Raw genomic sequence first — 23,699 nt, 5'->3', positions numbered from 1 at the left:
TGCCAAAAAATTTTGTGACAGAGGCTTATTTTGCAACTCTACTTGTTGAGCCACTTTTATATTTTGGTAAAACTATTTTGCTAGCTAAAGTAAAAGAAATAGAGGTTTTAAAAAGGAAAAACCTAAAGAGATGAAAAGGGGGAAAAGAGACACGGTCCCCCTGCCCCTGGGCCTTATTCCCCCAGCCGGCCCAGCGACCCAGCTCCCCCTCCTGCATCGTCTTCACTGTGCGGGCGACCGAGCACCCGCGCCCGTGGTCGCCGCCCGACCGGCTCACCGTTCCCGCACCGCGGCAGCGCCTAGATAAGGATGAGCCCCCTTGGCCTCGTCAGCCCCCCTGCCTCCCAGAGATATTTTCTTCCCTCTCCTCCTCCCTGGTCGCTATCTCTCTCCCAGATCCACAATGACCGCGCCACCGTCACCATGGCCGTCGTCGATTCATGCGCCCACTATCGACCCCGGGCCCTAGGACCTTGGCCAGAAGAATTGGCACCGTCTGCTACATCGTCTACGCCCACTAGGTTGAGTTGGGATCCCCAACGACGAGCGCGTCATCGTCATCTTCTTCCTCTGCCCGTCGGCGATCTCCTCCGACTCCGGCTGCCCTGCTGCTACTAAGCTTCCGCCAGGCCCCCTTGTGCCTCCTACGTGAGCCCCATCTCTTTTCCCTCTGTTAGCTAGCTCCCTCGCCCCTTCTAGCGTCGGTCCCCGTCACGCCCGAAGCTGTCGCCGCCGTTTGCTTCGATGCCGCGGCTACCGAAGCCTAGCTCGCACCCGTTGCCTGTCGTCATGCTCCCGGACGCCAGGGTGGCGCATGCATGCCCCAGTTCGACTCGGACGAGTCTCTGGGCTCGATCCCGAGGCCTCCATGCCGCGGTTGCCCGCGTCGCACCCCGCTGCTCCGCAACGCCGACGCTCGTCGGTCGTCTCCTCCGCCCTGACCGTGTTATGCAGCTCCGGTGTCTGCGCAGACCCGCGCCCGCCTGCTGGCCTTCACGAAGCCTCACCACTGCCTCCCGGCTCGCCTCCGCCCAGCGCTGCTACTACTCCAACGCCGCCCCGCACGGCGCTCGACGACCCGCCACACGCGCATCACCACGCCCACGCGTGGCCCTGCCGCCCGCAGCTGCGTGCTGCGCTGCGGCCTACAACAGCTGTAGCTGCCCGACGACATCGCTGCCGCACCTGCTCTGCTCCGTGGCGCGCACTGCATCCACCGCTGCCGCACGCCGTCGCGCCGTGCTGCACGTCACCGTGGCCGCGTGCTACCGCTGCTCTACTTGTGGCTACTGCTACGCCTCGCCCGCTTGCTTCCGCCGCTACTTGCTATACTTGCTAGTACTGTAGCTAATGCTTGCTAGCTTTTTAATTTCTACATCGAGTAACCCCTTTGACTGCCCCTAAACTGCGGCTAAACAACTACTAATCGGACTAAAAGAATTATGGGGAGATAGTACACTTGACATGGTCCAAATGTTTCCATTGGACCAAATCATTTTGATGCATGATTTAATTCCTATGAAAATCACAAAATGCTATCTTTTCTCAACAGAAAATAGAACTAATCACTAGCACTGTGTGTGCGTGTGTATCCTGTGTGTGTGGTGGCCGGCCAGCTCTCCGGTAGCTAATTAGTATTCCTACTAGTTAGTCTAATCAGTGGTTAGGATTAGTGCAAATGATAGGTGGACCCGCCTCTAAATATCCACTTAAAAGGAATTACAAGATATGTGTGAATGACACCTAGGCCTCATCTACAGTTTTGACCAGTCAATAGTCAAACAGTTGACTATTGACTGCACTGTTGACTGAGCCAACAGGGACCCTTGGAACCACTGTCAACCTCCGATGACCCTCCTGTGTGCACTCTGCTGGGTGCATATAGCATTTTGCTATTATTACCAATTTGTTAATAAATTCAGTAAATGCAATAAAACTTTGGAAAGTCATATAAAATAAACCGTAGCTCAGATGAAAATACATTCTACATGAAAGTTGCTCAGAACGACGAGGCGAATCCGGTTACGCAGCCCGTTCGTCCGACACGCATCCCTAGCATAGCGAACACGCAACTTTCCCTCTCTGGCTCCTGTGCCCGAAAACGCGAAACACCGGGGATAATTTCCCGGATGTTCCCCCTTCACCGGTAACACCTCGTACCGCGTTAGGGCACAACTAGCATCACGCTTTGCCATGTCATGCATCGTCATGCATTTGTTTGCATTATATTTATTGTTTCTTCCCCCTCTTCTCTCGCTAGACACCGAGATCGACGCCGCTGCTACCCAGTACGACTACGGTGTTGACGACCCCTCTCTCTTGCCAGAGCAACCAGGCAAGCCCCCCCCCCCCTTGATCACCAGATATCGCCTACTCTACTCTCTATATTGCTTGCATTAGAGTAGTGTAGCATGTTACTGCTTTCCGTTAATCCTATCCTGATGCATAGCCTGTCCTTGCTACTACTGTTGTTACTTTTACCTGCAATCTTAATGCTTAGTATAGGATGCTAGTTATCATCAGTGGCCCTACATTCTTGTCCGTCTGCCATGCTATACTATCGGGCCGTGATCACTCGGGAGGTGATCACGGGTATATACTATTTACTTTATACATGATACATGTGATGACTAAAAGACGGGTCGGCTCGTAGGAGTACCCGCGAGTGGATCTTTGTGGCGAAGCGACAGGGCAGGTTGAGACCACCTAGGAGAGAGGTGGGCCTGGCCCTAGTCGGCGTTCACGGTTATCTCAAGATAACACATTTAACGAGATCTTGGTATTTGATCTGAGTCTGGCCACTGGCCTATACGCACTAACCATCTACGCGGGGACGGCTATGGGCACTCGACGTCGTGGTATCAGCCGAAGCCTTCGTGACGTCAGCGACTGAGTGGCGCGCGCCAGATTGGACCGTAAGCCTGCTCTTGTATTAAGGGGGCTAGTTCTGCTTCCGGCCGCGTTCGCAACGTGCAGGTGTGCAAAGGGCGATGGGCCCAGACCCCTGCGCCATAGGATTTAGACCGGCGTGCTGACCTCTCTGTTGTGCTTAGGTAGGGCTGCGACGTGTTGATCTTCCGAGGCCGGGCATGACCGCGAAAAGTGTGTCCGGCCAAATGGGATCGAGCGTGTTGGGTTATGTGGTGCACCCCTGCGGGGAAGTTAAACTATTCGAATAGCCGTGATCTTCGGTAACAGGACGACTTGGAGTTGTACCTTGACCTTATGACAACTAGAACCGGATACTTAATAAAACACACCCTTCCAAGTGCCAGATACAACTGGTGATCGCTCTCTCACAGGGCGACGAGGGGAGGATAATTGGTTAGGGTTATGCTATGCGATGCTACTTGGAGGACTTCAGTCTACTCTCTTCTACATGCTGCAAGATGGAGGTGGCCAGAAGCGTAGTCTTTGACAGGATTAGCTATCCCCCTCTTATTCTGGCTTTCTGCAGTTCAGTCCACCGATATCGCCCTTTACACATTTACCCATGCATATGTAGTGTAGCTCATTGCTTGCGAGTACTTTGGATGAGTACTCACGGTTGCTTTCTCCCTCTTTTCCCCCTATCCCTTCTACCTGGTTGTCGCAACCAGATGTTGGAGCCCAGGATCCAGACGCCACCGTCGACGATGACTCCTACTGCACCGGAGGTGCCTACTGCTACGTGCTGCCCGCTGACGACGACCAGGAGTAGTTAGGAGGATCCCAGGCAGGAGGCCTGCGCCTCTTTCGATCTGTATCCTAGTTTATGCTAGCCTTCTTAAGGCAAACTTGTTTAACTTATGTCTGTACTCAGATATTGTTGCTTCCGCTGACTCGTCTATGATCGAGCTCTTGTATTCGAGCCCTCGAGGCCCCTGGCTTGTAATGTGATGCTTGTATGACTTATTTTATTTATAGAGTTGTGTTGTGATATCTTCCCGTGAGTCCTTAATCTTGATCGTACACATTTGCGTGCATGATTAGTGTACGGTCAAACCGGGGGCGTCATAGTAGTACCCTGTAAGAACCCTTGACCCCTGGAAAATATAAGGATACTCCACTGAGTGGATTTCAGACAAAATGAATAAGAGTTTTGTCTCGATATGTGTGATACCCCAAGACTATGTGGGATGAAGTTGGAGACCGTCAGTTGTTTGGACCAAATGTGATCAAGGAGTCAGAAGAGAATGTTAAGTTGATTCGAGATAGACTGAAGGTAGCTTAGTCCAGGCAGAGGAGATATGCAGACTCAAAAACTCAAGGAGGTAGTCTATGAGATTGGAGACAGAGTACATCTTCGTCCCCTCTACGAGGAGTTAAACGATTTGGAGTTAAGGGAAAGTTAGCCCCGAGATTTGTAGGACCATACCGATTTTTGGAGCGTATGGGAGAAGTGGCCAACAAGTTGGAGTCACCCGAAGGACTGTCAGGTCACCTGTAAGGACGCTTGACCCTGGAAAGGATAATGATGTTCCACAGAGTGGAATATGGACTTCACAGGTAAGTTTTTATCTCGGTATGTGGGATAGGATGAAGAGATGAATTACTATTGGATATAAAGGAGGTATGATGTTGGTATTATGGAACGATTATAACCCCATGATGAGTTTGAGTAATCATGTCTTAGTCTTGTACAAATAGAAGGAAGGGAGACAATACAATTGAATGGATTTTAAGTATACTAGGAAGCTGGAAGTTGGATGTTGGAATAACGATAAGTTGCCCAGAGGATAAGTTCAAGGTTTATAAGTGATGAGATGGGCCATAACCCACAGGCCCCAGGACCTACCAAGAAGCAGGCACATTCTTGCCGAAGGAAAAACCCTGTAAGAAGTTACGTTTTTCTGCAGACAATTTTATAGGAGTAACGCAAAACCTGAGAGTTGTGAAGGAACGATAGATGTTTGTTTGGCTTGCAGAATCAATGGATTATTCCGAACGCAGTTCATGGACAAGAGAAATTCTGCAATGTTGTGAGGATTACCAAGTGTTAGAATGCGAGATTCACTAAACCGTATACAGGGTAATGATTTGGGTGCGGGATGGATTGATCACCATACCGACTTACTCTTATTATTCGCCTTGATATATGGGATGGTAAATCTGAGTCACTTACCTATAGTAGAGAGACGACGATATTAAACCTTGTTTAAACCTTAGAATGGTATAAGTATTTTCCCTTGTACAAGGAAGCTTTTGCCAACCGTAGGTTATATGGTGAGGATCAACCCATACCCATTTCCTGCAGGAGAAACCATAATTGGATTACCGCCATGAGATATCGATAGTTGTTTAGTTTTGGCGCCAGACCCGTCAGCTAAGAAGACCCAGTCATAGAAGAACCTTACCAAGATGAAAGGACAAAAGAATTGCGGTAAAGGTTATGCCACTATCGGAAGAGCCCAGAGAAGGAATTATCATGAGAATTTGAGAAGACCGGCCCCGTCAACAATAAAAATGGAGTATATGAGTTTTGATGGAACCGTAACCATGCTTCTAAGGGTGGTAGCACCCCAGACCCCGAAGACGATTGATGAAATTTTGAAGAGACCTCGAACCTAACCTATTTCTTTCTCACCTCTCCGAATCTCGAGGACGAGATTCCTTTTAAGGGTGGTAGGTTTGTAACATCACAAAATTCTAAATTTTGGAATGTTATAATAAATAGATAGATTTGATTGATTGTTTGATTGATTGTGTGAAATTGAGTGAAATTCGAAACCTTTTTGAAAGTTAAATGAGAGGGAATAAAAGGACTTTCCCAAACTTTCATTTTGTATTTGTGATCTCCGTGAATTCAAATTATTTTCATCACGAAACCGTGGAGAGAAGATGACATGACTTCTTCCATTTATTTAAATGACAAGGGGTGTTGAAAATATTTGAATTTCATTTGGAAAATATTTCCAATTCTGAAACTTTATGCAACTCAATGATTTTCACGAGAGAAGATAAAATGACTTCTTCAAATTATATGAAATATGAGTTGGGAGTTTCAAAGGATCAAATTCAAAGTCTTTTGGAATTATTTTTCAATTTGGAGTTATTTGGATTTTATTCAAATCATTTTTCTCCAAAAATAAAATACATGGAAAATAGGGTAACATGATTCCCTACAACAGAAAACTGGAGAGAAATAAATTTGATTTCATTTTGGTATTCTTAAAATGATTTTGTTGGATCTTATTAGAGAAGGAGCACTGTTGGAATTATTAGAATTCATGTGTATTTTATTTAATGCTAGAAAAATGTTCATGTCCTCGAAAATCTTTTTCTGAAAATTTTGATATATAATATGCCTATATAAAATTTTTATTTTATTTTTGTTATTCGGTTTTCCTTCTGTTTATATTAAAAAAAACTATATGTGCGGCCCATATTTATTTATCGCCTACATGCACAGTATAGTAGCTTCTCGCGCCCCAATGTTTTTTTCTCTCTTAAATAGGTCAGGCCCAGCCAGCCTTTTCATTTTTTTATTTCTCTTTTAGGCTGAATTTTGTAAAAAAAACTGCAGCCGCAGCTTGCACGCGGCCGGCCGAAGGCCTTTAGGCCCATGCGAGCCGCTCACCTCTTTTCATCTCTGTTTCGTATATTTTCGTCTACGTTTAGTCCCACATTGCCTAGCCTTTGACCTTTAAGCCTCTTTTCCACCAATAAATATAGACCCATAGAGCCTCCAAAAATCATCCGATTCGGATTAAATTAATATTTTGGTTTAACTAGATTCATTTAAGAAAAATATATTTCTCTTATCCGGCGCGACTTCTAGAAATTTTCTCTTCTCTCCAAAGTCGTCTTTTCTCTGCCTTATAAAGATATCTTTCTTTGTTTCTTTTTCTTCTTATACTTCCGTAGTTTATTATTTTTAGACTAATATGATAAAATAATTATATTATCAATTAGTCTACGTATATATACATTAGACCCTAGCCCGTAGCTAATTTTTTTCCCGTAACACAGCTTGGCCCTGATTTTTCAAATAGCCATAACTTTTTACTCGTTTGTCCAAATCCAACGAAACCAACGCCCACTTCTTCGTTATGATCCCCTCTATCCAGTAATCCAACTCAAACATGTTTTTGAAATTTTAAAATTTGAATTAGACCAGATTTGTATTCAAACTTCGTTTGATCATAACTTGAGTTTCGTAGCTCCGTTTGAGTTGTTTTTGCAAATCGAAGCTCTTGACCTAAACTTTCTGATAAGGCCAAATTCACATAATTTTGGTACTGATAGAAATTGTTTTATGTTGCAAGCGTTATTTGCTTGGTTTTGAAGTTTTTCGAATCGTCTTCTTCGATCTTTCTGATATTTTGAGTGATTGCTTGTGTGTGGTTACTATTGCTTGCTTATGATAGATTGACCGGAGTGTGACGAGTAGAACTATCAAGAGTTATGAGTGCGAATCATCTTCATCAACATTGTAGGCAAGTTCACACTTTGATCATATTCCTTTCATACCCATTTTTTATGCATTAGTTTCAACCTCAAACATTGCATGAATTGGATTGATAACATGTGGGTATTGGGAAGTAGTTGATGAGGTAGGAACCCATTGCCCTACATTCAAACCTTGGGAGTTACTATTACGTTATGCTTATATTGCCATGCTATGCTCGTAGACGTGGATTGGGTTTGAGAGTATTCATGACAGATGTGAGATTGTTAATTAATGGTTTAACTTAAGGTGGCAACTTTAACACACATCTGGGTGGATTGAGACACCTGGGTATTCCAGCGATTGCATGTCTAGGCACCTGAGTATTCCAGGATTGCCTGTTTTTTATGGACCGCCACCCAGACTCAAAGGGATCATGAGATTATTCATACTAGAGACTTCCGTGTGCAGCCACAAGCTATTATGGGCTCTAGCATAGTTGAGTAAGTCGTGTGAACTCTTAAAGTGGTAGACTAGCAGATGTAGGGGAAAGTAGGTGTAACGGTCTAACCGATCGTAAGGTGCTAGCGCTTCTGAAAGACTGTGTCTCGGTCATCCGTTTCTCAAACACCATGCAGTGCGAGAAATCCAACGGAGGAGATCGAGTCTTGTGGGGAAAAGTGCGCAAACCTCTGCAGAGTGTATAAACTAATCATGGTTAGCCGTGTCCCCGGTTATGGACATATTGAGTATCTAGTACCTGGATTATCATGTGAATCTCATCATGTTACTTTAAATTAAGTTTGTTGGGTTTAATGATGTTACTTAATTGGGATTGAGAATGCTGTCAACCATTCTCAATGTTTAACAACCACCATGATAGTTAAATAAAATTTATTCCTTTGCAGTATGGGAAAATTGGCTTTTCGCAAAAACCTTATAACCATAGAGCTTTTCCACCAGCCATATATGCATGTAGTGATAGCCATTGTTCATCATTTCTCTCTATGGTGTGAATTTGCCAGTACATTCAATGTACTGACCCTTTGTGGCTGCAACGTCTCATGTTGCAGGAATCTTACGACGAGTAAGTGATACGTTAGGGTTACGATTTCTACACTCAACTTTGCCGTTGGTGTTGATGGGAATCCACAACCTTGTTACTTCCGCTATTTGGATGAGGTAATAGTATTTATGTTACTTTATACATGTGATTTACCTCTGTTATAAATCCTCGAGTACTGTGTGTGTCAGCATACCGATCCAGGGATGACACTTAAGCATAGAGACTTGATCCATTTGGGTCGGGTCGCTACAAGATGGTATTAGAGCACATGTTGACTGTAGGACGTGACCGCTAGAAACTGGCAAGCCCATAGGAAAGATTTTCTCTACAACTTCATTTTCAAAAGATCTTTTACTTCTCTTCTCTTCTGAGCTTGTTCAAAAATTCCTTTTTAGTGAGACTATACCCTTTTCCCCTTTTGACCACTCGAAGATTCGACTGATGAGGCCACTCCAAGAAGTACAAGATATGGGACCACTAAGACCACATCGGAATGAAGAGGATTTTACCGTATATTATAATGATGGAAACTACAACGGTTGAAGACTCCGAAGACTAGGGGAATTTGAAGGCCCTGTAGAATTTTCCAGATTTGTATGACCTAGGAAGGCACCCCTTATGGAACTTGGCAGACTAAGGAAGCCGCCAATACCTGAGATCAAGGTGTATCGGAGAAGGACCGAGCATGGAGAGTTAGAAACCTCAAAGTTTTGTGAAGAAAACCCTAAGGCAGGAGATATCAACTATGGAAGATAGCTCATGGCAATATCAAGGGCAGAAACACGGTTATCCGTGATGTCATCGCCCGCTGATGCTATTGTCACCGTGCTGAGTTAAGGATGCTTTCTTCAGAATGGATTTGATGGTAGAAGGCTAATGGAGCATCTATCAGCAAAGGATGCAGTTTTAACCTTAGCTGGTGTATCACCAGGATCTGGAGAATTACATCAGGAATTTTAAGACGAACCCGCAGGAAGCCGTATTTTGACAAGGAAGCATTTCCTCAAGAACTTAGGTCCAAGAAGCTGAAGTAGCCAAGCTGGAGGAGCAAAACCTCGAGATACCGGAGATTCGTCAGGAACTGAAGGACGGTAGTACCATGGTTCATGCGAAGGATGTTGAAACCAGAAGTTTGGAACGCAACTCCAGAATATTAAAGGACGTCACGAGAGACTTCGCGTCAACAGAGTTGATCTGGCAAAAGAACTTGAGAAAGACAAGCATGATCGGAAGAATCCATTAGAGGCATGAACAAGGCTTGAAGAGTTTGGAGACGTTGAAGATTTATTGACCTTTAGAAGACCAAACCCCTGTTATATACCTACGTTAGATGCGACGTTTGTGAGCTGTCATTTGTTTGATGTTTTTCCCGACAGCCACAAATAAAATCTGTCTTTTCAAAACTTTTGTTTGTATTGTGTGTATCCCTCTCTATCTCTCTTATCTCACCCCAAACCCATGGACCCAATAGAGGATGAATGAAGATGAGCTTATATTTTCTGGACCGATGAGTCAATTGGAGACGGACCAATGGATTCAGAACATGGAGGATCGCATGAAGAATAACCCTATATTCGGAAAGGATATAACCCATCATGCTCTTCAGTGCTTTGAAAGAGGTGCTGCTACTTGGTGGAGGATGTACCAAACCATCAATGGATGGCAAGGAGTAACCACTTGGAAATAATTTAAGTTGACTCTGCCAAAGTCTCGGCTTGTGTCCCAGAAGTTGAAGCCTTATGGAAAGGATATGAGAAAACCTTGTGCATGCAAGATTTGTGGAGAAATAGGACACACCCATAAAGAACACAAGGATGAATGCCCTAATTGTGAAGGAAGTCACCCAGTTGAAGAATGCCCAACTAGGCAGATTACTTGTTTCTTGTGTGAAGGGACTAGCCACTATCCTACTCAGTGTCACATTTACCCCATGGTACAATGAACCATCCAGCACAAGAAAGAAGTAAAGAAAGGAGCCCTTATGGGAATTTTAGAAGAAATTGTGATGAGGGAAGAGGTGGAGGACACACCTAAAGAGGACCCGAGTAAACCCTGCACTAAGTCTAGCTATTCATGTGGAGAAGAAGGACACATCTCCTAAAATTGTTTGAATGGGGAATCTAGTAGAATTCCCGACGGAGGAAGTAGAGTATGACCCACAAGAAATAGAATCCATGATTGGAACAGAACAGTCCAAGAAGAGAAGTAGATTGGATACCAGAAAGGACTTGAGTCATATCACCTATTACAGGTGCAAGGAGTCAGGGCACTACCTCAGCAGTTGCCCAAAAAGGAAACCTTGAGACTTGTCAGAAGTAATATGGTTTCGTTGTAATAGAGTAGGGCACTTTGCCAGAGAATGCCCAAAGGAGAAGGAAACTTGTGCTAGATAGTTGAGTTTGCAACAAAAGAAATGGAGTAGTAGAAGTGAGAACATTTTCTATATTGAGGTGTTGAGTTGAGACATGTAATGGAAAAGCGAGAGATTGTAATCAATTGAGAGTGAATAAAGTAGCATCGTTGGTACTGATATGAATTTTATGAGTTGTTACTCTATGAAGAAGGATTTTGACCATTTCTGAGGATATGAGAAATATGGTCTATGGAAGATTTGTGCATTTTAAGGGTGGTAGTACCCTGTAAGAACCCTTGACCCCTGGAAAAGATAAGGATACTCCACTGAGTGGATTTCAGACAAAATGAATATGAGTTTTGTCTCGATATGTGTGATACCCCAAGACTATGTGGGATGAAGTTGGAGACCGTCAGTTGTTTGGACCAAATGTGATGAAGGAGTCAAAAGAGAATGTTAAGTTGATTCGAGATAGACTGAAGGTAGCTTAGTACAGGCAGAGGAGATATGCAGACTCAAAAACTCAAGGAGGTAGTCTATGAGATTGGAGACAGAGCACGTCTTCGTCCCCTCTACGAGGAGTTAAATGATTTGGAGTTAAGGGAAAGTTAGCCCCGAGATTTGTAGGACCATACTGAGTTTTGGAGCGTATGGGAGAAGTGGCCAACAAGTTGGAGTCACCCGAAGGACTGTCAGGTCCCCTGTAAGGACGCTTGACCCTGGAAAGGATAATGATGTTCCACGAAGTGGAATATGGACTTCATAGGTAAGTTTTTATCTCGGTATGTGGGATAGGATGAAGAGATGAATTACTATTGGATATAAAGGAGGTATGATGTTGGTATTATGGAACGATTATAACCCCATGATGAGTTTGAGTAATCACGTCTTAGTCTTGTACAAATAGAAGGAAGGGAGACAATACAATTGGATGGATTTTAAGTATACTAGGAAGCTGGAAGTTGGATGTTGGAATAACGATAAGTTGCCCAGAGGATAATTTCAAGGTTTATAAGTGATGAGATGGGCCATAACCCACAGGCCCCAGGACCTATCAAGAAGTAGGCACATTCTTGCTGAAGGAAAAACCCTGGAAGAAGTTACGTTTTTCTGCAGACAATTTTATAGGAGTAACGCAAAACCTGAGAGTTGTGAAGGAATGATAGATGTTTGTTTGGCTTGCAGAATCAATGGATTATTCCGAACGCATTTCATGGACAAGAGAAATTCTGCAATGTTGTGAGGATGACCGAGTGTTAGAATGCGAGATTCACTAAACCGTATACAGGGTAATGATTTGGGTGCGGGATGAATTGATCACCATACCGACTTACTCTTATTATTCTCCTTGCTATATGGGATGGTAAATCTGAGTCACTTACCTATAGTAGAGAGACGACGATATTAAACCTTGTTTAAACCTTAGAATGGTATAAGTATTTTCCCTTGTACAAGGAAGCTTTTGCCAACCGTAGGTTATACGGTGAGGATCAACCCATACCCATTTCCTGCAGGAGAAACCATAATTGGATTACCGCCATGAGATATCGATAGTTGTTTAGTTTTGGCGCCAGACCCATCAGCTAAGAAGACCCAGTCATAGAAGAACCTTACCAAGATGAAAGGACAGAAGAATTGCGGTAAAGGTTATGCCACTACCGAAAGAGCCCAGAGAAGGAATTATCACGAGAATTTGAGAAGACCGGCCCCGTCAACAATAAAAATGGAGTATATGAGTTTTGATGGAACCGTAACCATGCTTCTAAGGGTGGTAGCACCCCAGACCCCGGAGACGATTGATGAAATTTTGAAGAGACCTCGAACCTAACCTATTTCTTTCTCACCTCTCCAAATCTCGAGGACGAGATTCCTTTTAAGGGTGGTAGGTTTGTAACATCACAAAATTCTAAATTTTGGAATGTTATAATAAATAGATAGATTTGATTGATTGTTTGATTGATTGTGTGAAATTGAGTGAAATTCGAAACCTTTTTGAAAGTTAAATGAGAGGGAATAAAAGGACTTTCCCAAACTTTCATTTTGTATTTGTGATCTCCGTGAATTCAAATTATTTTCACCACGAAACACTCGAGAGAAGATGACATGACTTCTTCCATTTATTTAAATGACAAGGGGTGTTGAAAATATTTGAATTTCATTTGGAAAATATTTCCAATTCTGAAACTTTATGCAACTCAATGATTTTCACGAGAGGAGATAAAATGACTTCTTCAAATTATATGAAATATGAGTTGGGAGTTTCAAAGGATCAAATTCAAAGTCTTTTGGAATTATTTTTCAATTTGGAGTTATTTGCATTTTATTCAAATCATTTTTCTCCAAAAATAAAATACATGGAAAATAGGGTAACATGATTCCCTACAACAAAAAATTGGAGAGAAATAAATTTGATTTCATTTTGGTATTTTTAAAATGATTTTGTTGGATCTTATTAGAGCAGGAGCACTGTTGGAATTATTAGAATTCATGTGTATTTTATTTAATGCTAGAAAAATGTTCATGTCCTCGAAAATCTTTTTCTGAAAATTTTGATATATAATATGCCTATATAAAATTTTTATTTTATTTTTGTTATTCGGTTTTCCTTCTATTTCTATTAAAAAAACTGTATGTGCGGCCCATATTTATTTATCGCCTACATGCGCAGTATAGTAGCTTCTCGGGCCCCAATGTTTTTTCTCTCTTAAATAGGTCAGGCCCAGCCAGCCTTTTCATTTTTTATTTCTTTTTTAGGCCGAATTTTGTAAAAAAAACTGCAGCCGCAGCTTGCACGCGGCCGGCCGAAGGCCTTTAGGCCCATGCGAGCCGCTCACTTTTTTCATCTCTGTTTCGTATATTTTCGTCTACGTATAGTCCCACATTGCCTAGCCTTTGACCTTTAAGCCTTTTTCCCACCAATAAATATAGACCTATAGAGCCTCCAAAAATCATCCGATTCGGGGTAAATCAATATTTTGGTTTGACTAGATTCATTTAAGAAAAATATATTTCTTCTGTCCGGCGCGACTTCTAAAATTTTTCTCTTCCCTCCAAAGTCGTCTTTTCTCTGCCTTATAATAAAGGTATCTTTCTTTGTTTTTTTTCTTCTTATACTTCCGTAGTTTATTATTTTTAGACTAATACGATAAAACAGTTAGATTATCAATTAGTCTACGTATTTATACATTAGACCCTAGCCCGTAGCTATTTTTTTTTCCGTAAAATAGCTTGGCCCTGATTTTTCAAATAACCATAACTTTTTACTCGTTTGTCCAAATCCAACGAAACCAACGCCCACTTCTTCGTTATGATCCCCTTTATCCAGTAATCCAACCCAAACATGTTTTTGAAATTTTAAAATTTGAATTAGACCAGATTTGTATTCAAACTTCGTTTGATCATAACTTGAGTTTCGTAGCTCCGTTTGAGTTGATTCTTTTTTCAAATCGAAGCTCTTGACCTAAACTTTCTGATAATGCCAAATTCACATAATTTTGGTACTGTTAGAAATTGTTTTATGTTGCAAGAGTTATTTTCTTGGTTTTGAAGTTTTTCGAACCGTCTTCTTCGATCTTTCTGACATTTTGAGTAATTGCTTATGTGTGGTTACTATTGCTTGCTTACGGTAGATTGATCGAAGTGTGACGAGTAGAACTATCAAGAGTTATGAGTGCGAATCATCTTCATCAACATTGCAGGAAAGTTCACACTTTGATCATATTCCTTTCATACCCAGTTTTTATGCATTAGTTTCAACCTCAAACATTGCATGAATAGGATTGATAACATGTGGGTATTGGGAAGTAGGTGATGAGGTAGGAACCTATTGCCCTGCATTCAAACCTTGGGAGTTACTATTACGTTATGCTTATATTGCCATGCTATGCTCGTAGACGTGGATTGGGTTTGAGAGTATTCATGACAGATGTGGGATTGTTAATTAATGGTTTAACTTAAGGTGGCAACTTTAACACACATCTGGGTGGATTGAGGCACCTGGGTATTCCAGCGATTGCTTGTCTAGGCACCTGGGTATTCCAGGATTGCCTGTTTTTTTATGAACCGCCACCCAGACTCAAAGGGATCATGAGATTATTCATACTAGAAACTTCCGTATGCAGCCACAAGCTATTATGGGCTCTAGCATAGTTGAGTAAGTCGTGTGAACTCTTACAGTGGTAGACTAGCAGATGTAGGGGAAAGTAGGTGTAACGGTCTACCCGATCGTAAGGTGCTAGCGCTTCTGAAAGACTGTGTCTCGGTCATCCGTTTCTCAAACACCATGCAGTGCGAGAAATCCAACGAAGGAGATCGAGTCTTGTGGGGAAAAGTGCACAAACCTCTGCAGAGTGTATAAACTAATCATGGTTAGCCGTGTCCCCGGTTATGGACATATTGAGTATCTAGTACCTGGATTATCATGTGAATCTCATCATGTTACTTTAAATTAAGTTTGTTGGGTTTAATGATGTTACTTAATTGGGATTGAGAATGCTGTCAACCATTCTTAGTGTTTAACAACCACCATGATAGTTAAATAAAATTTATTCCTTTCCAGTATGGAAAAATTGGCTTTTCGCAAAAACCTTATAACCATAGAGCTTTTCCACCAGCCATATATGCATGTAGTGATAGCCATTGTTCATCATTTCTCTCTATGGTGTGAATTTGCCAGTACATTCAATGTACTGACCCTTTGTGGCTGCAACGTCTCATGTTGCAGGAATCTTACGACGAGTAAGTGATACGTTAGGGTTACGATTTCTACACTCAACTTTGCCGTTGGTGTTGATGGGAATCCACAACCATGTTACTTCCGCTATTTGGATAAGGAAATAGTATTTACGTTACTTTATACATGTGATTTACCTCTGTTATAAATCATCGAGTACTGTGTGTGTCAGCATACCGATCCAGGGATGACACTTAAGCACAGAGACTTCATCCATTCGGGTCGGGTCGCTACAACTTGTTACTATGGAAAGTAATCCTCTGAGGGGCTTGTTTGGGGTATCTTCACACCGACCAGTAGAGCAAAGAGTTGCTCCTCAACCTATTGAACCAAATGAAAATGTCTGCTTTGAAATTCATTCGGGTATGATAGAAAAACTGCTAGCTAATCCTTTTGTAGGAGATGGAACAAAGCATCCTAATGAACATCTAATATATGTGGATGAAGTTTGTGGATTATTTAAGCTTGCAGGTGTACCCGGAGATGTTGTTAAGAAGAAGGTCTTCCCTTTATCTTTGAAGGGAGATGCATCGACATGGTATAGGCTATGTGATGATACAGGGTCATGGAACTACAAACGATTGAAATTGGAATTTCATCAGAAGTTTTATCATATGCATCTTGTTCATCGTGATCGCAATTATATATATAATTTTTGGCCTCGCGATGGAGAAAGCATCGCTCAAGCTTGGGGGAGGCTTAAATCAATGTTATATTCATGCCCCAATCATGAGCTCTCAAGAGAAATGATTATTCAAAATTTTTATGCTTGGCTTTCTGATAGCAATCGCACCATGCTTGATACTTCTTGTGCTGGCTCTTTTATGATGAAGACTATTGAATTCAAATGGGATTTATTGGAAAGAATTAAACGCAACTCTGAAGATTGGGACCTCGACAAAGGTAAGGAGTCAGGTATGACACCTAGGTTTGATTGTGTTAAATCTTTTATGGATACCGATGTTTTCCGTAAATTTAGCACTAAATATGGACTTGACTCTGAGATAGTAGCTTCTTTTTGTGAATATTTTGCTACTTATGTTGATCTCCCCAAGGAGAAGTGGTTTAAATATCATCCTCCCATAGAAGTAAAAGTAGCTGCTCCTATTAAAGTTGAAGAAAAGACTATCACTTATAATGATCCTATTGTTCCTTCTTCTTATGTTGAGAAACCACCTTTCCCTGTCAGGATAAAGGATCATGCTAAAGCTTCAACTGTGGTTCGTAAAAGCAATATTAAAACTTATACACCTTCTAAGCAAATTAAAGTTGAACCTGATATTGCTATTGTTAAAGATCTCTTGGCTGATAATATTGACGGGCATGTTATTTATTTCTGTGATGAAACTGCTAGAATTGCTAAACCTTGTGCTGAAGATAAACCTAGACTTGTGGTAGGCATGTCTGTTATTTCTGTTAAAATAGGAGATCATTGTTATCTTGGTTTATGTGATATGGTTGCCAGTGCTAGTGCAATACCTATTAGCCTATATAGATAAATTATGCATGATATTGCACCTGTTGAGTTAGAAGATATTGATGTCACAATTAAACTTGCCAATAGAGATACTATTTCACCAATGGGAATTGTTAGGGATGTTGAAGTCTTGTGTGGGAAAACTAGATATCATGCTGATTTTCTTGTTCTTGGTTCCCCACAAGATAGCTTTTGTCCCATTATATTTGGTAGACCCTTCTTAAACACTGTTAATGCTAAGATAGATTGCAAAAAGGATGTTACTATCGGTTTAGATGATATGTATCACGAATTTAATTTCTCTAAATTTAGTAGACAACATCGTGAAGAAGAATTACCTAGTAAGGATGAAATTATTGGTCTTGCTTCTATTGCCGTACCTCCTAGTGATCCTTTAGAACAATATTTGCTAGACCATGAAAATGATATGTTTATGAATGAAAGAAGGGAAATAGATGAAGTATTCTTTAAACAGGAACCCATTCTAAAACACAATTTGCCTGTTGAAATCCTAGGGGGTCCTCCTCCACCCAAGGGCGATCCCGTGTTTGAGCTTAAACCGTTGCCTGATACTCTTAAATATGCTTATCTTGATGAGAAAAGGATATATCCTATTATTATTAGTGCTAACTTTTTAGAGCATGAGGAAGAGAGATTATAGAAAACTCTGAAGAAGCACCGTGCTGCTATTGGGTATACTCTTGATGATCTTAAGGGCATTAGTCCCACTCTATGTCAACATAAAATAAATTTGGAAGAAGATGCTAAACCAGTTCGTGATCATCAACGACGGCTGAATCCTAAAATGAAAGAAGTGGTAAGAAAGGAAATACTAAAGCTCCTTGAGGCAAGTATAATCTATCCCGTTGCTGATAGTCAGTGGGTAAGTCATGTCCATTGTGTCCCTAAGAAGGCAGGTATTACTGTCGTTCCTAATGATAAAGATGAATTGATTCCTCAAAGAATCATTACAGGTTATAGGATGGTAATTGATTTCCGCAAATTAAATATGGCCACTAAAAAGGATCATTACCCCTTACCTTTTATCGATCAAATGCTAGAAAGATTATCCAAACATACACATTTTTTCTTTCTAGATGGTTATTCTGGTTTCTCCCAAATACCTGTGTCAGCCAAAGATCAATCAAAGACTACTTTTACTTGCCCTTTTGGTACTTTTGCTTATAGACGTATGCCTTTTGGTTTACGTAATGCACCTGCTACCTTTCAAAGATGCATGATGGCTATATTCTCTGACTTTTGTGAAAAGATTTGTGAGGTTTTCATGGATGATTTCTCTGTCTATGGATCTTCTTTTGATGATTGCTTGAGCAACCTTGATCGAGTTTTGCAGAGATGTGAAGAAACTAATCTTGTCTTGAATTGGTAAAAGTGCCACTTTATGGTTAATGAAGGTATTGTCTTGGGGCATAAAGTTTCTGAAAGAGGTATTGAAGTTGATAAAGCCAAGGCTGATGCTATTGAAAAGATGCCATGCCCCAAGGACATCAAAGGTATAAGAAGTTTCCTTGGTCACGCCGGATTTTATAGGAGGTTCATTAAGGACTTCTCAAAAATTTCTCGGCCTCTGACTAATTTATTACAAAAAGATATACCATTTGTCTTTGATGATGATTGTGTAGAAGCATTTGAAATACTTAAGAAAGCATTGATCTCTGCACCTATTGTTCAGCCACCTGATTGGAATTTACCCTTTGAAATTATGTGTGATGCTAGTGATTATGCTGTAGGTGTTGTTCTAGGGCAAAGAGTTGATAAGAAATTAAACATTATTCAATATGCTAGTAAAACCCTAGACAATGCTCAAAGAAGTTATGCTACTACTGAAAAAGAATTCTTAGCAGTTGTATTTGCTTGTGATAAGTTCAGACCTTATATTGTTGATTCTAAAGTAACTATTCACACTGATCATGCTGCTATTAAATATCTTATGGAAAAGAAAGATGCTAAACCTAGACTTATTAGATGGGTTCTCTTGCTACAAGAATTTGACTTACATATTGTTGATAGAAAGGGAGCTGAGAACCCCGTTGCAGACAACTTGTCTAGGTTAGAAACTGTGCTTGATGACCCACTTCCTACTGATGATAGCTTTCCTGATGATCAATTAAATGTCATAAATGCTTCTCATACTGCTCCATGGTATGCTGATTATGCTAATTACATTGTTGCTAAGTTTATACCACCTAGTTTCACATACCAGCAAAAGAAAAGGTTCTTCTATGATTTGAGGCATTACTTTTAGGATGACCCACATCTTTATAAAGAATGAGTAGATAGTGTTATTAGACGTTGTGTACCTGAGCATGAACAGGAACAGATCCTACGCAAGTGTCACTCCGAAGCTTATGGAAGACACCATGCTAGAGATAGAACTGCACATAAGGTATTGCAATCTGGTTTTTATTGGCATACTCTCTTCAAGGATGCCCGTAAGTTTGTCTTATCTTGTGATGAATGTCAAAGATTTGGTAATATTAGTAGACATCAAGAAATGCCTATGAACTATTCACTCGTTATTGAACCATTTGATGTTTGGGGCTTTGACTATATGGGACCTTTTCCTTCCTCTAATGGATATACACATATTTTAGTTGCTATTGATTACGTTACTAAGTGGGTAGAAGCTATTCCAACTAGTAGTGCTGATCATAACACTTCTATTAAAATGCTTAAAGAAGTTATTTTTCCAAGATTTGGAGTCCCTAGATATTTAATGACTGATGGTGGTTCACATTTTATTCATGGTGCTTTCCGTAAAATGCTTGCTAAGTATGATGTTAATCATAGAATTGCATCCCCTTATCACCCTCAGTCTAGTGGTCAAGTAAAATTGAGTAATAGAGAGCTCAAATTAATTTTGCAAAAGACTGTTAATAGATATAGAAAGAATTGGTCCAAGAAACTTGATGATGCATTATGGGCCTATAGAATTGCATATAAAAATCCAATGGGTATGTCTCTGTATGAAATGGTTTATGGAAAAGCATGTCACTTACCTCTCGAACTAGAACACAAGGCATATTGGGATATTAAAGAGCTGAATTATGATTTTAAACTTGCCGGTGAGAAGAGGTTATTTGATATTAGCTCACTTGATGAATGGAGAACCCAAGCCTACGAAATTGCCAAGTTGTTTAAAGAAAAAGTTAAAAGATGGCATGATAAAAGGATACAAAAGCGTGAGTTTAATGTAGGTGATTATGTATTGCTATACAACTCTCGTTTAAGATTTTTTGCAGGAAAACTTCTCTCTAAATGGGAAGGTCCTTACGTTATCGAGGAGGTCTATCGTTCCGGTGCCATAAAAATCAACAACTTCGAAGGCACAAATCCGAAGGTGGTGAACGGTCAAAGAATCAAACATTATATCTCACATGATCCCATAAATGTTGAAACCAATGTTATTGAAACCGTAACCCCGGAGGAATACATAAGGGACACTTTCCGGAACGTTTCAGACCTCGAAAAGGAATAGGTATGTGGTACGGTAAGTAAACTGACTCCAAAACGGTTTTTAAGGCAAAATTTCTCTGTTTTGGAATATTTAGAAAAATAAGAAGCAGTCCGGGAAGGACACGAGGCCTCCACGAGGGTAGAGGGCGCTCTCCGGACTTCGCTTTCGTACACGACACATATTTTGGTCGGTAAAAATTCATTATATAATCTCCCGGGGGTTTTGACTACCGTATCACGCAAAAATCTCTTGTTCTTATTTCGAGCTGTTTTCTGCCAGGGTTGTCGAAGCTAAGCATCATGTCGTCTCCCTCCTCCTCCAACAATGAGGGCAATGATGCTTGGCTAATGAAGATAGAGCTGAAGAGAGAAGAACCCATGGAGATCAACAAGGATGAAGGGATCAAGAAGGCCACGGAGGACCAAGCTCCGGCAACAGAAGACATCCTTCAACTTGATCACAATCTTCTTACCCCAACTGAGATCGAAGCTTTCAAGATGATTGAGTTAGCCCGTATACAAAATAAGTATCTCACACGTGAAAATATTTTGTTGAAGGAGCATATCATCGCACTCAAAGGCATTGTCCGCAAGTTAGAAGACCTCCTACGCTCGATGTGCGACTATCCATCATCAACAACTCCACCTTCTTCACCAACAAAGGAGACATAATCACATGGGTATGGGCACTCCCCTTGGCAACTGCCAAGCTTGGGGGAGTGCCCCGGTATCGTATCACCATCACTTTTATCTTTATCGTTTTTCTTAGTTTGATCCTTTTGGTAATATCTTGATCTAGTAGAATAAAGGTTCTTAGTATGATCTAGTTGTGAGTTTTGCTTTATGATTCCTCTATGTAATCGAGTTCGTGAGCTATATAATAAAGATTAGTGTTGAGTCAAGGGCTTGATTATTTTGCCATGATCCTAAGGGAATAAAAGAAAAGAGAAAGAAATAAAAGGAAACAAAGAGATCATATGGATCTTATGGGGAGTAATGAGCTCACATAGAAAAAGTATGATGAATAAAAGTTGTTGAGAGTTGACAAGCATAGTTTTGGTCATCGTTGCAATTAATAGGAAGTAATAAAGAAAGAGAGGTCTTCACATATAAATATACTATCTTGGACATATTTCATGATTGTGAGCACTCATTAAAATATGACATGCTAAAGAGTTGACATTGGACAAGGAAGACAACGTAGTGGGTTATGTTTTCTTACATCTGAGATAAATTATATTGTCATGGATCATCCAACATGGTTGAGCTTGCCTTTCCCCCTCATGCTAGCCAAATGCATCGCACCAAGTAGAGATACTACTTATGCTTCCAAATACCCTTAAACCAGTTTTGCCATGAGAGTACACCATACCTACCTATGGATTGAGCAAGATCCTCCAAGTAAGTTGTCATAGGTGCAAGCAATAAAAATTGCTCTCTAAATATGTATGACTTATTAGTGTGGGAGAAAATAAGCTTTATACGGTCATGTGATACGGAAGAAATAAAAGCGACAGACTGCATAATAAAGGTCCATATCACAAGTGGCAATATAAAGTGACGTTCTTTCGCATTAAGATTTTGTGCATCCAACCATAAAAGCGCATGACAACCTCTGTTTCCCTCTGCGAAGGGCCTATCTTTTACTTTTATCTCCTACCTTGCATAAGAGTCATGGTGATCTTCACCCTTCCTTTTTTTTACATTTTATCCTTTGGCAAGCACAATATGTTGGAAAGATCCTGGTATATATGGCTAATTGGATGTGAGTTTTCATGAACTATTACCGTTGACATTACCCTTGAGGTAAAACGTTGGGAGGCAAAACTATAAGCCCCTATCTTTCTCTGTGTCCGATTAAAAATCCATACCCATAAATATTGCGTGAGTGTCAGCAATTGTGAAAGACTATATGATACTTGAGTATGTGGACTTGCTGAAAAGCTCTTATACATTGAATCTTTCCTATGTTATGATAAATTACAATTGCTCCAATGACTGAGATTGTAGTTTGTTAGTTTTCAATGAAGTTTACGATTCATACTTGAAATTATGATTGAATTATTACTCAAGCATAAGAAATCATATGACAAGAATTATATAAGTTGTTGTTCTAAGAATGATCATGATGCCCTCATGTCCGTATTTTATTTTTATCAACGCCTCTATCTCTAAACATGTGGACATATTTTTCGATTTCGGCTTTCGCTTGAGGACAAGCGAGGCCTAAGCTTGGGGGAGTTGATACGTCCATTTTGCATCATGCTTTTATATTGATATTTATTGCATTATGGGCTGTTATTACACATTATGTCACAATACTTATGCCTATTCTCTCTTATTTTACAAGATTTACATAAAGAAGGAGAATGCCGGCAGCTGGGATTCTGGGCTGGAAAAGGAGCAAATATTAGAGACCTATTCTACACAGCTCCAAAAGTCCTGAAACTTCACGGAAGACGTTTTCAGAATATATAAAAAATATTGAGCGCAAGAAGTTCACCAGGGGGGGCACACCCTGCCCACGAGGGTGGGGGCCGCGCCCTACCCCCCTTGGCGCGCGCCCTACCTCATGGGCCCCCTGATGGCCCTCCGATGTCCATCTTCTGCTATATGGAGTCTTTCGATGAGGAAAAAAATCATAAGCCATCTTCTCGGACGAAAATCCGCCGCCACGAGGCGGAACCTTGGCGGAACCAATCTAGGGCTCTGGCGGAGCTGTTCTGTCGGGGAAACTTCCCTCCGGGAGGGGGAAATCATCGCCATCGTCATCACCAACGCTCCTCTCATCGGGAGAGGGCAATCTCCATCAACATCTTCATCAGCACCATCTCCTCTCAAAACCCTAGTTCATCTCTTGTATCCAATTCTTGTCTCCAAGTCCGGGATTGGTGCTAGTAGGTTGCTAGTAGTGTTAATTACTCCTTGTAGTTGATGCTAGTTGGTTTATTTGGTGGAAGATCATATGTTCAGATCCTATATGCATATTAATACCCCTCTGATTATGAACATGATTATTCTTTGTGAGTAGTTACGTTTGTTCCCGAGGACATGGGAGAAGTCTTGCTATTAGTAGTCATGTGAATTTGGTATTCGTTCGATATTTTGATGAGATGTATGTTGTCTCTCCTCTAGTGGTGTTATGTGAACGCCGACTACATAACACTTCACCATGATTTGGGCCTAGAGGAAGGCATTTGGAAGTAATAAGTAGATGATGGGTTG

At 41.1% G+C, this 23,699-nt stretch overlaps 1 long non-coding RNA gene across 2 annotated transcripts; it reads left to right on the top strand.

Moving 5' to 3' along the window:
• Positions 1-216: 216 nt before the first annotated feature.
• On the top strand, positions 217-23,441 carry LOC147976151 (uncharacterized). 2 transcript variants are annotated; one of them, XR_015601343.1, is made up of 4 exons: positions 217-648; positions 2,261-2,335; positions 3,600-20,661; positions 20,755-23,441. It is a non-coding gene; the product is annotated as an uncharacterized LOC147976151 (long non-coding RNA). The 2 variants fall into 2 exon arrangements; XR_015601342.1 differs by lacking the exon at positions 2,261-2,335 and having other exon boundaries at positions 219-648.
• Positions 23,442-23,699: the final 258 nt, after the last annotated feature.

The sequence above is a fragment of the Triticum urartu genome, chromosome 4A (assembly GCF_056163025.1).
Source record: "Triticum urartu cultivar PI428250 chromosome 4A, HENAU_Tu73, whole genome shotgun sequence".
Classification (NCBI taxonomy): Eukaryota; Viridiplantae; Streptophyta; class Magnoliopsida; order Poales; family Poaceae; genus Triticum; species Triticum urartu.
The sequence above is the reverse complement of the archived record's forward strand: the minus strand, read 5'-3'. Positions and strand labels throughout refer to the sequence as shown.